Consider the following 15,033-nt stretch of genomic DNA (forward strand, 5'->3'; position numbering starts at 1 on the left):
CTTGGTCGGTTCACATATCTTTGCGCTTTTGCTGGCCAAAGTTTGTGCTAATACTGTACTGACTTAACTGCTGTAATCGTATGATAAGTCTTGCCATCTGACAGAGTAAATCTTTCAACTGTGTTTTTCTTCTTCAAGATTTCCTTGGTTCTCTTGGTCCTGTATTTCATAGAAAAAAAAAAAATGGAGTCATCCTGTCAGTTTCCACCAAAAATCGCCAAGATTTTGACTGGAATCGAATACGATCCGTAGATCGATTTGGGAAAAGCGAATATGTTCACGGCATTGAACCTTTGTGCCCAGGAACACGGCATGCTGTCCCACTTATATAGGTCTTCTTTCGTTTTTCTTGGGAATGTCTCTGGATTCCCTGGGCAGGTTTTGCACCTCTTTTATCAGTAAGATTGATTCCTATGCGCCGGACGGGTGTTTTTGATGTTAATGTGAATGGGTATCATGTTTAAAATTTCATTTTCCTCTCCCTGTCCTAATGTTAAGATTGCGGACAGGTAGCTCATCGTCCAAGATAAGTTAAAAGTCCATATCAGAACTATTGTTTTAGTCTTGAATTTAGCATGTTTTTACAGCTTATACTCATTTCCACTTACACATAATTTAACAATGCAACTGGGCTTTCGTTCTTCCAAAGGACCGGACTCAACCCTCCCTTTGGAAGACTCCAGAAATCTATTTAGGTGAGGAGCGAGGGATTCTCCTGGGAAGAGCCCATCTTAAGGGAGCAGGAGCCAGGCTGGCCCCACTTGACCCTGTAACAAAGCCCCTCCCCAAGGGAGGGAGACCGTGTGTGTCTGTCACTCACTTGTCTCCTGGCCCAGATGACTCTGACTGCGGTGAGTCCTGGGAGGACGGCGTGAGAAGGGAGGGCTGTGGAGATAAACCGTCAAGAACATTCTAATGATAATTTCAGAAGACACTGGATGCCATCTCTCCTGCTTGGTCAGCCCCATTGGTAGCATGTTGCAGAAGGAGGGCACTGCCCCTGAGCTGGCAGCAGGATGCCCGCAGCTTGGGCTCCCTGTCTTAGGACTTAGCGAGGCTTCCCCAGGGCTGGGAGGGGCGGCCGTGGGAACAACAGCGAACATTTGCTGGGCCCTCACCGTGCGCTTCGTTCATTTAATCACTGCATTATTTTACCACATTATTTTCGAGACGGAGGCACAGAGAGGCTAGGCAACTTGCCCGGGTCACACAGCTCCCACATGGCAAAGCCAGGATTCAACCAAGCAGCCAGGTACCAGAGCCCACGCTTTCCAAATTGTGCATTTGTTCTTGTGGTGGCAGCTCGTGGTGGGGGGGATGGGGGGGGAGAGGGTGGGGCAGGGGGAGCAGGACAGAAGGAATAAAGTGGGGTCCTTGCAGAGCACTGGGCCAGCCAGCTGGCTGTACCCGCTCTTCAGCCCCTGTGAGGTATCCCTTGAGGCCTGTGAGAACTGTCTTGGGGAGGGGGCCGCTCTCGAGGGTTCTGGGGCCCGAGTTAGCCAGGAGGACAGGAGAAGGGCAGCAGGTGAGGCAGTCGTGGTTTGCTGCTTAGATTCACAGCCTGAGAGACAGGGCAAGGTTTGTTCTTTAATTTTCTCCCCTTAAAACTTCCTCGGAGTGAGTGGAACCATGGGTTCTGGTCTGTTCTTTCTCGGAGGTGACAGGCGCGTCTATATTTAGACCAATAGTCATGCTTCTGTGGCGGTGGCCCAGCGTGTGCCTCCAAGAACGGCCGCGCTGAAATCCTAACACGCGAATCTTCACGAGCAGATAAATCACCCATGTCGTGGGCTGGATGTGCACCCATCAGAGGGACCTGTCACCGATGGCGGCTCGAGGGCTGAAGATAACTGGCTGGGCAGGTGGCCCTGAGCTCACATGAGCCGGCCACTCTGGCCTGGCTGCCTCTCGACCCCCACGCGCGAGGCCACACAGACCACAGCCCCGTCCTGTCTGTCACCTCCCGCACGTTGAGTGTCACTGAGTCCCACTGATTCCACCCTTTTAACAGCTTCCAGTCTGTGACCACTCTTCCTTCTCTGTTGCTGCTGGGGGCTGACATCTGGGCGTTTTCAGGCCCAGAGGGGACAGTGACCCACGTGCTCTGCTCTGTTCTCTTCTCGTGGCCTTCACTGCCACCCAAACTATCTTTGTAAGTCAAAACCCATCATGTCACCTCCCTACTTAAAAATACCTCAATGGCTCCCGCCTCTCAGAGGATTGAAATCCAGCGCACGGGGACTGGTGTGCGAGGCTCTCTTAAGACCTGGCACGTGCCCCCCCTTCCAGGCTGCACTGGCCTGTGCCCCCACCCCATCCAGGCCTCACACCCCTCACTGCTTCACGTGGGGCTCCTCTGGACCTGCGGTCTGTTCCCAGATGTGCTGCTTTGCCGTGATGCTCCCCGACAAGGTGCCTTCCCCGTCACCCCTCTGTCTCCTTTGCCCATTTGGCCACCTCTGACCTTTCCTGAGACTGTCCTCACATTCCCATCGAGCAGACAGCTGCACACACTTCCATGAGCTTCTCTTGCACCACACTGGTTTGGGTAAATGTCCGTCTTCCCTGGCGGACTCTGGAGTCCTCGTTGCCTTATTCCCAGCGCACCATCGGCCCTTCGCAGGGATGGCCTCCTCTGCCCTCCTCCCTCATCCAACTGTCCGTCCGCTCGTTCAGCTGGCGCTCGTCCAGCACTGGCCGTGTGCAAGGCCCTGTTGTAGCGGCTAGAAACAGTCCGTGAACAAGACACAGAATGCCCACGTCCACGGAGCTTGCATGCTAGTGAGGGGAGACAGGCAAGAAAGAAACACACAGGAAATAAATGAGGGGGTGTGAAGTGCCAGGCAGGGAATCAGGGTAGTGTCACGGGACAGAATGCAGGGTGGGGGATGCTTGGAGTTGGAGGGCTGGGGAGGGCCCCTCTGAGGGGCTCCCCGGAGGCCGAGACCTCTGTGAGCCACCTTCGTGAAGATCAGGGTTGGGAGCATTCCAGGCCGAGGCAACAGATAACACAAAGCCTCGGGGTGACAACAAGGTGACTTAGAATGAGCCCTGGTTACCTGAAGCCAGGCCGGTCATAGGGTGCGGTGAAGAAAATGCCTCTGAGAGATAGAAGTGGAGAGAGAGAGAGAGAGAGAGAGCGGGGTTGGGGGTTGGGGGGTGGGAGAGCAGAGGTGGGGAGAGAGAGAGTCGGGGGGAGAGAGAGAGCAGGGGTGGGTGGAGAGAGTGGAGGGGAGAGAGAGAGAGAGATCGCAGGGGGGCGGGGAGCGGGTAAAGCTGGTTTTGGAGTCAAAGGTGGCTCATTCTTTGAGCAGGAGCAAGCTGGACACTGACCAGCAGTGGCCGAACGGCGTTCACACCTGACGCAGGAGCACTAGGTGCCGAGTCTCCCCCGCCCAACCCCACGTCCCCCGCGTCATGAGGGCCTGTGGGTAGGAGCTGCTCACTGAGAACTCGCTTGGCTTTCTACTCTTCTTGGAGCCTTTGTTTCGCCCGAGGCACACGGTTCATACAACCACAGGAATGTGAAATGCTGCTGTTGTTAACCTGTGCGGCAGGAGGCCCTGAGCTCACCCCTGTCACTGTCCTGCAGCCTCGTGTGTTCTAACCCCCTTCCCGTGCATGCAGCGTGCGAGATCCCATGTGTGCCCGCTCATGCATGTGCGGGGCCGTGGCCGTGGGTTATGTAACGAGAGCCTCTCTGAGCACACTTGGCCCCTGCGGACGGCCCCGGTGTGGCAACCACAGGCCTCACCACAGGTAGGCTGAGCGTGAACTTGAAAAGCAGGAGTCGCGGCTCCAAACAGCCTGTCGGCCCGCTTTGTTTTCTGACTCAAAATGTTCCCTTGAGACACTGGGTTTAGGTTCAAAAAAGACCCACGCTCGTTCCGTCCCCCAGAGAGGTGCTCCCCACCGCAGTCGCGATCTGGAGATCGTAGTCCGTCCTCCCCTGCGGGTGGGTGGCTCTCTTACCCGAAAAAGTGTTCACATCCCTGTGTCTGATTAACCAAGCAGCCTGGCCTCACCAAGGCCACGTCTACACAGTGTGATAGACCCTGCTACAGCACAGTGATCTATTTTGGGGGGTTTTCTATTATGTTCCCCGTTGTTCTTGTGGGAAGTGACCATCTAGAAAATGTATTGAACTCTGCAGTGTGGTCATTTAGAATTGAAAGGAATCTGGGCCTCTAAACTTTTCAGGCAAGGTGACCGTGACTGACATGCGTGATGGCCAGGTGTCTTGCCCAGGTGTCCTGGCGAGGCCTGATAGTCATACGTTCCTGACTTTGAGGGCAGTTCTGTTCCCAGTGACTTCCTTTAGTCATCGAAGGTAGGGCTGGCAAAGTAGTGACCTGAGATTGTCCTTTTTTTTTTTTTTTAAGTTTATGTATTTATTTTGAGAGAGAGAGAGAGGGGAAGAGCCAGCACAAGTGGGGGAGGGGCAGAGAGAGAGAGAGTGAGAGAGAGGAAGAGAATCCCAAGCAGGCTCTGTGCTGTCAGCAGAGCCCAACATGGGGCTCGAACTCATGAACCATGAGGTCATGACCTGAGCCAAAACCAAGAGTTGGACGCTCAACCGACTGAGGCACCCAGGCACCCCCTGTTTTTTTTTTTTAAAGCTGACAGTCCTTATTTATTTATTTATTTATTTATTTATTTATTTAAACACACTTTTTAAATGTTTATTTATTTTTGAGAGAGAGAGAGAGAGACAGAGCTCGAGCAGGGGAGGGATGGAGAGAGACAGAACATGAACACTACATTATTCGGAGAAATAAATTGCAAGTAAGCACCTCCCAAAACACACCACCCTCACGGCTTCCTGAACAAAAGGCGCCATGCTTTACGTATCCAGGACGCAAACGGCCCCTTGGACGGGCTCATTTCTACTTGTGAACTTTTCTCTGGTCTCTACTTGTAGCTTTCTTCAACCCCACCAACTAAGATTTCTTCTGTGAAGCCAGGAGGCTCCATACAGGTTATAAATAATTCGGCTATATTGTGCTGAGCGTAACTGAAATGTCATGAGCCATCTAGAGAGCAGGGGAACCAGTTCTCGCTTGCTTCCATTGGCTTAGTCAGTTTACTCCTCTGGTGCCTGTCACGGAAGTTTGGGCTGGGAGACCTGGTGAGGAATGTTTCCTCCTCTGGGGTTTCGACGGGCCCAGCTCTTTGTCATTCATGGCCTCAGAAGCTGCGTGGCTATGGGTAAGGAAGGCTGCCCTTCTGGAGGGATAATTATGGTCCGTGACCTCTGAGCTTTTAGCTTGACCTTACCCTGCACCCAAACTCTGCGCCCAAACTCAGGTGTGACTCAGGAAGTCATCTGTTTTTGTGCGTTCACATTGATGATTTCCTTCACCCTTTTATGGAAGGGGATCAGCCTCGGGTACCGGTGAGGAGATGAGATTCTGAATCAGGCCTTTTGCCTGGCCGGGTGCACGGCTTGGAGGAGTGTCTGTGCAGGGAGGTTTAAGTGGAGGGAGGAGTCCTGGTCATTAGGGTACCATATGCCTGGAAAACCAAGCACGGCCGCCCACCTCCTCTCTGACTCACCCTCGCAAAACGTGATTAAACTGGAGGGGCGTGTGGCAAGCAGGTATTTGATTCAGCGAAGTGGGCAGGGCCTGAATTCCATCCTTTACCACCCTCAACGCCCCATGGTTTTTTTGTTTTTTTTTTTTTCAGAGACCTAGAAGCTTGGGGATCTCGTGAGACACTGACCTGTGGCATCTGTCTGGGCCTTAGTGTAACCCTGTCACATGAGTGGCCTCATGAAGGAGACTAGACTATTCATGGGCTTGGGAGGCTCGTTGACTTACCAGGAATCCAGTGGGTCCAGGATGATCCAGGAGGGGAGGCTTCCTTGAGGTAGGCAAACCCAGAGCAAATTAGGGTGGTGCTCGACGGCCCCTTCCCTTGGCTCTGTCTGTCCCTCCTCAGGGACAGTGTTCCCTCTGAAATGATCACAGGAGTAGTCTGGTTAGCATTATGAGAGATTTTTTCAATTCCGTACCTCTGATATCATGTGTAATAGGAGAATGGAGAACAAAACACCTCCACGGCCAGACCAGTGTTGGCCACATCAAAGCAACGATTATTGTACCAGTTGTGGTACATTAACGTGGATCCCACTCTAAACGTTGCTCTGTCCTTTCTTATTTTTAAATGAATCATTTGGCTTGAATATGACGCTTGAGACATCGAGCATAAAATGCATGGTCGCATTTGAATATGAACACTACCTATGTGTTAACGATAATTGCCGCTTTTATTACGTGTATGGCAACAGGTGTATTATTTTAAATTACACACATGACATGTAAGGTGTAGAGTGACTTAGATAGTTACTGTTGCTTCACGTGGCCTGTGTGGGACGGACCAGTTTAGACGATGAGGCCATTCCAATCACAGAAAAAGGTCACCTTCATCTGCCTGTCAGAATGCGTGGAGATCACGAACCTGGAGTCCTATTTAGACGTCAGTGATGTGGTACAGGGAGTGTCGAGCTCTCCCCTTACCCCCACCCCCCTCCCACAAGCTTGGCATTCTTATAGGTGGTAAAGTTTCACCCGTGAGAAGCCCCAGTGTGCAGTGGGTCTGGACCCGAGGCCAGAAGCGGGGTGTGGTCCAGGGACCTCTTCCTTTTGGACACTCTACAGATGTGCTGTTTGCCTGGAGCCACGGTCGTCGTGCCCCCCCCACCCCCACCCCGACCTCCTTGTTGTAATGGGCTGGCTCTGGTTACCCCGGAATCGCCCTGGGCGCTGCCCGCGAGCTGAGCCCCCCAAGCCTGCTGGACAGGGCCAGGCCCGGCTGGACGCGACTCTGCGTGCAGAACTTTACCCGTGGAGGAAGGGTGGCCGAGCCCGCCTCTGTGTGCCCCGCGGCGCTCACCTCTCCACTGGCCTCTGGCTGGGGAAGGGAGACGGCCCAGGCCATCCTCATGCTTCCCCAGAGAACCTGGCCGCGCTCGCATGGCTTCTCCAAGGATCAGAGGCTACCCAGTGAAGGGGAATCTGTGGCCTGAGAATTTAAGGGGTTTGCAGCTCCCCTTACTCCCCCCACCCAACGCCGTAGTAGACAAAATTCTCACCAAAGGGCCGAACACTGCCAGGGGGGTCTTGCCACCCTTCCTGGCACTCCCCTGCCCCGGGCTCTGGGAGCATTGTTGGTGGCTCTGACACCTGGTGGCCATCCCAGGAACTGCTCCCGGGGAAGGGCCCACCCCCCTCCCCCACCCGCCTAACCCCAGCCCTTCCTAGTAATTTTAATGTAGGATGTACTTTATAAGTGAGTTATTGTTAATCAAATTGTTTATAAGTTACATTCTTGCAAATACATTCAACAGAAGGTATCTGGACAGAATATGTACATACTGAGGCACCAGCCCCGTATAGGGCCTGCCGGCAGGTGCGGGGGTGGGAAGGGGAAAGAGAAGCTTTTTTAATCTTATAGCTTTAGTTCCCTCTGAGATCTGTTGTGCACAGAAGGGGTGAATTACTTCACATTGTAGCTGAAGTACCAGCTAAGGCAGGATGCCCAGAAGTGCAGGATGTTCCCTCCCGGGCTCCTGCCCCCCTTGCTCTGCATTCAGGCACCTTTAGTCCCTTCATGCGTTTTGAGGGAGCACCGTGCACCTGGCACTCACTCACCGGCCCGCTGCTGAGGGGAGGCTGGTCCTGCAGCTTGTGGCAGCTCCTTGGGGCACAGGAGGGAAGGCAGCAGCCCCTGCCAGGCTGCCCCCCTCCGAGGGGCTCCAGGTGGAGAGCCAAGCCCGAGCTCAGGTCCCTGCCGCCTTGCAGGTGTGAGGCCCCAGGAGCACCTTTCACCGGGCGAGCGAGGCAGATTCTCCCAGGTTCCAACTCGGAGCAGGGCTCGGCTCGGGTGGGGGTGGCCTGCCTCCGGCAGGAGAGCCGGGTCTGATGAAAGCGGCCACCTTCTCTGTGCTTCTCGCTGTCCGATACCCGTGTTTCCTGCCCCTGCTTGACCGTGCCCTTCACTCAGCTCACCATGAACCTGTCACCTGTCTCTCCGCCTTGCATTTTCATGCCCCTCTTCCCTCTTCCCATCCCGCCCCCCCGCCGGCCTCGGTAAACAGGAGATATTTCTGGGGCGCCTGGGTGGTTTAGTCGGCTGAACGTCCGACTTTGGCTCCGGTCGTGATGTCACTGTTCGTGAGTTCAAGAACCCTGGGCAGCTAAGCAGGATGGGGAGAGGTCCCTGGAGGGTGGGACCTGAACACAGCAGTGAACTCCTTTGCAGCCGTTGGTCTTTAAGAAAGGTTGTTGGTCTTTAAACCCAGGCGTTTCAGCTCCGGACATCAGCCCTTTTGTGCCCTCGAGGGTCAGGACAGCACACGTGTTATCCCGGGATCGGTTCCTGCATCCACCGTCTTTCTGGCTCCAGGCAGCCGGGCGCCTGACCTGCCGGCCATCGCCCTCTCCCTGCTCGGGGCAGCTCCGTCCTTACCTCCCGGAACAGTCAGAGCACCTCCCTTTGCCCTTTCCCCTTCCCGCGGCTGCTGACCACATTCCAGGTCTGTAGCAGCCACCATGTCAGCCGAGGACGGGAGCCACACGCCGAGGACCACGGCAGAAGGCTGACCCTGGATGACCTCACGGACCTGCCAACACAGCCCGCGACTACAAACTTCTAGTCTCCAGGAAGCGAAGGTCAAGCTCGTGTGTCCGTGTTACCCGAAGCCAGACTTACAGATGGGGACCCTCAGTGGCACCCACCCGTTTTCCTGTTCTCACCCAGACCGCGGCACAGGGCCACTGCTCTCACAAAAAACCGAAATCACACAACTCGGATCTCTGGTAGGACTCTGTGCACACAGCAAAATGGATCTGTTGGTGCCGTCGTTCTTGGAATCACTGAATTTTGAGTGTTGTTGCCGTGGAGGTGGGGTGGGTGGGGTGGAGCTGGGCTTCCATAAATGCACAGAAGGATCTTCGTTTAAATGTTCAATTTATTTTTGAGAGGGCGTGCACGGGGGAAGGGCAGAGAGAGAGGGAGACACAGAATCCGAAGCAGGCTCCAGGCTCTGGGCTGTCTGCACAGAGCCCGATGTGGGGCTTGAACTCACGAACAACAAGATCATGACCTGAGCTGAAGTCGGATGTTTCACCGACTGAGCCACCCAGGGGCCCCCATCACTGTACGTTTTAAACAAAAGATGTGTAATACAGACTTACCTCTGAGTCATTATATGTTTTGGAGAGTAGATGTTTTCATAGCCAGTACGACTCTTACCCCTTTCCTTCCGTGGGGAGATCATCATGCCAGTGTTCCATGGAACAATATCCGCACAGAAGGGGCTCCTGCTGTCCTGGTCCCATGTCCAACTCGAGACCACAAGTAAAAGAGATGTCACGAATTCACGTATATGTCTGGTTTTGACCGTATACTTTTCCTCGCACGTATGTGCCTTCCAGAGTAACCATATAAATCATTTCTTCTTTCGGTTTTCATAGTTTTTAATTTTTAAAACATTTCTCAAGATTTTAGTGAACATACCATAAAATTCACCCACTTACGTGTACAGTTCAGTGGTTTTTAGTACATTCACAGAGCTGTGCACCAGCACTGCTCTCTTAAATTTAGAACATTCAACCCAGAAGAAACTGTGTTTTGCCAGTTAATAGTCATTCCCTGTTTTCCTCCTCCCCTGGTGGCTCTTACCCACTAATAATCCACGTTTGGTCTCTCTTATTTACTTACTCTGGACATCCCATGTCAATGAAATCATATCGTATGTGGTCCTTTGGGACTGGCTTCTTTTACTCCGTGTGGTGTTTTCAAGGTTCATCGTGTTGTAGCGTGGATCCATACTTCACCCCCTTTGTCTTTTCGAATAGTCTTTATTTTGTAGAGCAGTTTTAGGTTCACAGCAAAATTGAGTGGTAAGTACAGAGAGTTCTGGTGCAGCCCTTACCCCACACAGGCACAGCACCCCACACCGGATGGTGCATTCGTTCCGATCTGTCCACCCGTGTTGACACGTTGTTATCACCCATCGACAGCATCCCTAAGGATTTGCTCCTGATGCTCTACGTTCTATGTTGGCTTTTTCTTTTTCTTTTTTTTACTTGAGTGTAGTTGACACACGATGTTCATTCTATGGGGTTTAACAGATTATAATGACATGTATCCACCGTTACAGTATCATTCAGGATAGTTCCATGTCACAGACTTTGAGTCTGGAGTTCTCTCTTGTCCAGCAAGGGAGAAGATGCAGAATTGAATATGAGAGAGGCTAATGACCGGGAGGAGACAAGAGCTCCGAGTAAGGGTCCCGGCTCCGTATTTAGTAGGATCAGAAGGCTTACAAACAATGGTGATGGACATGCAGAAAGAGACAATAAAACTGTGAACATTAACTCGCGTGTGAGAGAAAGGGGGTTTCGAAGATATGCGGTGTTAGGGGTTTGGCTCAATACAAAACAAAATCCCGACGCAGGGCAGATGGCTGTTTATGGCAGGCACGAGGCATGTCTGTTTATCTTAACTTGTCTAGGGGATAAGACGGACTGAGCATGCTACCTCAGGGTCAACAAGGCACCTTTATTTTGCTAACTAGCTCAGATCTGGGCAATTTCACCCTGCTGTGCAGTCTGCAGCCCTGTTTACCTGTTTACCTATTGTGGACCTTGCATTCTGTGGAAGCAGCTTTCTGACCTTGTACTATGCTGGGGGCACTTTTGCTCTGTTTACCTAATCCTAGGTGCTTTAGTCCTAAACCCTGTTAAACCATTGGTGCAAACTCAGGGAATTGCTAAACTTATGCCCCACAGTTCCACGGCCCTAAAAATCCCCTGTGCTCTGCTTATCTTTGTAAAGAGCTGCCCAACTGTTTTACAAGGTGGTCGGACCATCTTATGTTTCCACCAACGTGTGGGACTTCCAGTTTCTCTCTCTGTCACCTTCCCAGCACTTGGGATGGTCAGTCTTTTCAGTTTTAGCCATTTCGATAGGTGCGAGGTGGGCTCTTGCCGTGGCTTTGGTGTGCATTCCCCTGATGAGTCCTTCTGTTTGCTTGTTTTCCATCTGTGCGTTTTCTTTGAGGAAGTACCTGTTCCAATGCTTTGCCCATTTAAAAGATTGTGTTGTTGGGGCGCCTGGGTGGCCAGTCTGTTAAGCGTCTGACTCTTGGTTTCGGTTCAAGTCATGATCTCACTGTTTGTGAGTTTGAGCCCTGAGTCGGGCTCAGAGCTTGCTTGGGATTCTCTCTTTCCCTCTCTCTCTCTGCCCTTCCTCTCGCTCTCATTCTCTCTCTGTCTCTCAAACTAAATAAACTTTAAAAATGTGTTGTTTTCTTGTTATTAGTATTTCAGAGTTTTTTTATGTAGTGCGAATACAAATCCTTTATCAGATACACGTTTTAAAGGTTTTCTCTCAGTTTACAAGTTGTCTTCATTCTCTTAGGAGCTAAATTTAAGATTTTGGCTAAGTGCACTTTATCGATTTTTCTTTTGTGGGGTCACGTTTTTGGTGTTCTAAGTAATCTTTGCCTGCCTCCAAATCACACGATTTTTCTCCAACATTTTTTTCTAGAAGTTGTACCATTTTTGGTTGTGCATTTAGACCTATCACTCCATGTTGCATATGGTGCCAGGTATGAACTGGAGGTCATTGTGTTTGTGTGTGGGTACCAGTCATTCCAGCCCTGCCCTTTCTCCACTGACTACTTTGGCAGCTTTGTCAAAAAGTAGTTGTCCATATATGTGTAGGTCTATTTCCGGGTTCCCTTCATCTGTTTGTGTCCCCTTCATCTGTTTGCTTATTTACGCCAAATCCCACTTTTCAATTCTTGTAGCCTTTATACAAATCTTGAAGTCAGGTAGTTTGAGTTCTCCAACCTTATTTTGTGTCGTAGCGATTTTGGCTATTCTAAGCTCTTCACGTTTTCATTTACATGTTAAAATCACCTTGCTAATTTCTGCAAGATCCACCTGGGATCTTCGCTGGCATTGCACTGAATCTATAGAACAATTTGGGGAGAGTCAACGTCTGAGCAATATTGAGCTCTCAGATTCGAGGAAAATGTATATTTCTCCACCCTTTAAAAAGCTCTTCTTTAATTTTCTTTAGCAATGTTTTGTAGTTTTCAGCGTAGCTGTTTGCATACCTTTTGCCATATTTATCCTAATTTTTTTTTGTTTTGATGCTGTTATAAATAGTATTATTTTGAAAAATTTCAGTTTCTGATTTTGTGTTGTGAGTATACAGAAATACAATTGACATGTTATATTGATCTTATGTTCTTATTAAACTTACTAAACTCACTAGTTCTGGTAGCTTTTTTGTAGATTCCATCACATTTTCTACTTGGATGATGATATTGTTTGGGGCTAAGGGCAACTTTATGTTTTCCTTTCCAACCTCGATGCCTTTTATTTCTTTTTCTTGCTTGATTGCACTGGCTAGAGCCTCTAGTACACTGTTGAACAGAAGTAATGAGAATGGATGTCCTCATGTTGTTCCTGATCTTGGGGGGAAGTATTCAGTTCTTCACCGCTAACTATGATGTTAGCTATAGACTTTTCAAAAAAATTTGTTTCAATGTTTATTAATTTTTGAGAGACAGAGACAGAGTGTGAGTAGGAAAGGGGCAGAGGGAGGGAGACACAGAATCTGAAGCAGGCTCTAGGCTCTGAGCTGTCAGCATGGGGCTTGAACTCACGAACCATGAGATCATGCCCTGAGCCAAAGTAGGATGCTTAACTCACTGAGCCACCCAGGTGCCCCAGCTACAGGCTTTTCATAATGCTCTTTATCAGGTTGAAGAAGTTTCCTTCTAGTCCTAGTTTGTTGAGTCTTTTTGTCATGAAAAAGTGTTGCATTTTATCAAATGCTTTTTCTGCATTAGAAGTGATCACATGGTGTTTCTTATGAATTTGTTAATAGAATGACTGACATTGTTTTTCAAATGTTAAACTGAGGCTGCATTCTTGGGATAAACCATTCTTAGTCATAATGTATTACTCTTTTAAAATTTTTATGTTTTTTTTTTTTTTTTTTTTTTTTTTTTTTTTTTAGAGACAGAGTGAGTATAAGTAGGGGAGGGGCAGAGGGAGAGGAAGAGAGAGAATCCCAAGCAGGCTCCATGCCCAGCACAGAGCCCAATGTGGGGCTTGATCTCATGACTGTGAGATCATGACCTGAGCCAATATCAAGAGTTGGGCGGTTAACTGACTGTATTACCCCTGTATTACCCTTTTAATAATTGTTGGATTCCATTTACTGAAATTTATTTAAGAATTTTGTATCCATGTTCATGAGGATATTGGTCTGTGGTTTTTTCTCTTATAATGTTTTTTGGCCTTGGTATCAGAGCAGTGCTAGCTCATAGAGTGAAGTGGGAATTATTTACTCTTCTTCAATTTTCTGCAAGACTCTGTGTGGAGTTGGTGTTACTTTTTCCTTAAATACTTGGTAGAATTCACTATCTGGGCTAGGAGCTTTCTTTGTGGAAGGATTTAAACCTTAATTAATTTAATTTAATGCCTTTAACAGAAATAGTTCTATTCAAGGGGCACCTGGGTGGCTCAGTCGGTTAGGCGTCCAACTTCGGCTCAGGTCATGATCTCACAATTTATGACTTTGAGCCCTGCCTTGGGCTTTGTGCTGACAGCTCTGAGCCTGGAACCTGCTTCAGATTTTGTGTCTCCTTCTCTCTCTGCCCCTCCCCCATTTGTGCTCTCTCTCTATCAAAAATAAATAAAATATTTTTAAAAATTTAAAAAAGTCTATTCAAGTTATTTATTTCTTCTTGAGTGAGCTTTCGTAGTTTGCATCTTTCAAACAATGTTTTATCTAAGTTGTCAAATTTATAAGCATAAAGTTGTTTATAATATTCTCTTGTTATCCCCTTAGTATCTGTAAAGTCTGTAGTGATGTCACTTACTTCTGTCATTCCTGATATTGGTAATTTGTCTCTTCTCTCTTTTTTCCTGATCAGTCTGTCTAGAAGTGTATTAATTTTATTGATCTTTTCAAAGAACCACCTTTAGATTTCATTTATTCTGTATGTTGTTTTTCTGTTTTCTGTTTCATCGATTTTCTCTTTGATCTTTGTTATTTCCTATGTTCTGCTTACTTTGGTTTCACTTATTCTTCTTTTTCTAGTTTCATATCATAGGTCCTGAGGTCACTGATTTGAGACCTTTCTTTTATTCTAATAGGCAATTAATTAGTGCTGTAAATTTCCCTATAAGAATTGCTTTAGTAGAATCCCACAAACTCTGATAGGTTGTATTTTCATTTTCATGTCATGAAAAGTACTTTCTAATTTTCCTTTTGATTTATTCTTTGACCCATGGGTTATTTAGAGATGTGTTATTTGGAGATTTTTCCAGATACCTTTCTGTTATTCCTAATTTAATTCCGTGTGATTACAGAACATACTTTGTATGAGTTAAGCCCTTTTACATTTATTGAGATAAGTTTTATGGCCCAGAATATGATCCATCTTGATAAATGTTCCATGTGTACTTGAAGAGTGTGCATTTTGCTTTTGTTGGACACAGTTATTATTTATCTGGTTACCTTTTTTAAAAGTTTATTTTATTTAGTTTGAGAGAGACTGTGTGAGTGAGCGACCAGGAGATGGGCAGAGAGAGAGGGAGGGAAAGAGTCTCAGTAGGCTCCCATTCTCAGCACAGACTGATGCGGGGCTTGATCTCACAAACAGTGAGATCATGACCTGAGCCAAAATCAAGAGTTGGACGCTTAACCAACCGACCAAACCACTCAGGTGCCCCTCATATGATTACATTTAAATTTATCATCGGAGCACCTGGGTGGCTCAATTGGTTGAGCGTCTGACTTCGGCTCAAGTCATGATCTTGTGGTTTGTGGGTTTGAGCCCCGCATCGGGCTCTGTGCTGACAGCTCAGAGCCTGGAGCCAGCTTCACATTCCATGTCTCCCTCTCTCTCTGCCCCTCCTCTGCTTGTGTGCATTCTCTTTCTCTCTTGAAAATAAATAAAAAACATTAAAAAATTTGGTTATGTGAAATATTAAAAAA

General features: G+C 48.8%; 1 long non-coding RNA gene across 3 annotated transcripts in view; it reads left to right on the plus strand.

The window, feature by feature from the left end:
• Positions 1-15,033, plus strand: part of LOC131496147 (uncharacterized) — an 81,408-nt gene that overhangs the window by 10,360 nt on the left and 56,015 nt on the right. For 2 of the 3 annotated variants that reach the window (XR_009254348.1, XR_009254346.1), the window contains exon 2: positions 5,689-5,871. The exons of the other annotated variant lie outside the window; for it this stretch is intronic. This is a non-coding gene — a long non-coding RNA (uncharacterized LOC131496147). The remainder of the gene's footprint in view (positions 1-5,688; positions 5,872-15,033) is intronic. 3 annotated transcript variants of the gene reach the window in all.

The sequence above is a fragment of the Neofelis nebulosa genome, chromosome 15 (genome assembly GCF_028018385.1).
Source record: "Neofelis nebulosa isolate mNeoNeb1 chromosome 15, mNeoNeb1.pri, whole genome shotgun sequence".
In the NCBI taxonomy this organism is placed as follows: Eukaryota; Metazoa; Chordata; class Mammalia; order Carnivora; family Felidae; genus Neofelis; species Neofelis nebulosa.